This window comes from Galeopterus variegatus, unplaced genomic scaffold (genome assembly GCF_000696425.1).
Source record: "Galeopterus variegatus unplaced genomic scaffold, G_variegatus-3.0.2 Scaffold625, whole genome shotgun sequence".
NCBI classification, from domain to species: Eukaryota; Metazoa; Chordata; class Mammalia; order Dermoptera; family Cynocephalidae; genus Galeopterus; species Galeopterus variegatus.
This window is the reverse complement of record NW_007726736.1, coordinates 553299-554560: the sequence shown is the minus strand read 5'-3', so window position 1 is coordinate 554560 and position 1262 is coordinate 553299.

Genomic DNA, 1262 nt, shown 5'->3' with positions numbered 1-1262 from the left:
CATCAATTATAACTACATGTCATTACAAGTTATATTTAGAGTTACAGAAGCCACACATAGCTTAATGGGTTTGAAAGAAATAAACATTGCTGCCATTGATTTTTTTCTCAGCTTTTATTGGGGGCAATTGTGTAAAAAGTGAGTTTTTTTGTTGTAGTAGATGCCAATCCCTGTGAAGAAATGCCTGAACAGAAACACTGGAAAATCTAAGCTCCTTCCTTTTTGCAGATCATGGAGTCCAGACCTTGCTCCACAATGTTTTTGGCCACTAATCCTTTTTATGTTTGTTTTTTAGATGTTTTATTGAATCAATATGTGTTAAATTTTGCATGAGTTTTTTATTTTTCTTCATAGAAATTATTTATTGACTATTATGTAAGAAACTCAGGGGCTCCCCCTTTTTGCATACATTCAGTGGGAATTTTAAACAAAAATGTATTCAGTCATATTAAAGTATTGTTTATGATATACAATCTTTCCTCTTTGGAACCCACTCTAGTGGCAATTTTTGCAAGTTTTCTAGTGCACATAGTGTAAAACTTAAGAAGCTGAAGAAAATACCAGGCCAGTGACAAACTTATCATTTACACCAAAATAGCACACAGGGTGATTTTAAAAGGTAATAGCAAGATTTCTACAAATTGTTGGACTATGCTGACATAAACACTCCCTCAACAAAGACATAAATAAAACAGATAAGATACAACAAAAACAGAGGTCAAATTCAAAGAAAAATAAATATCCAGATGCTAGAAATGAAACAAGAAAACAAAATTAAAAGAAGTTTGTTGTTTTAAGCCAGTAAGTTTTGGGGTAGTTTGGCAAATGCTAATTAATAAACCAGATAAAATATAATTTATATGTAGGAATAAAATAGACATATCTTTACACAAAACCCCTGAGATTTCTCTTTTATGGATATCTCTACAAGAACTGATAATAAATATTCTTCCAGAAGAAAGAAATTGAACCTAGCTGGATGCTAAAAACTGATATAATAGTAAACTAAATAAATATTTAATGTGCAAAGTAATGATAAGAATGACTAATAAGTGGAGGGTGTTAAACACAATAAAGAACTAAAATATCACACAATAATTACATGAGTGAAGAGAGAGGGATGATCAGAGCTAAGTTCCTTAGAAATCTTATAGTTCAGGATGAGGACAGAGATGTTGATTAACTTTAGAACTGCACCCCCTTGGGCCGGCCCGGTGGCGCACTGCTACACTGCGCCGCTTGGGAGTGCGGCGGCGCTCCCG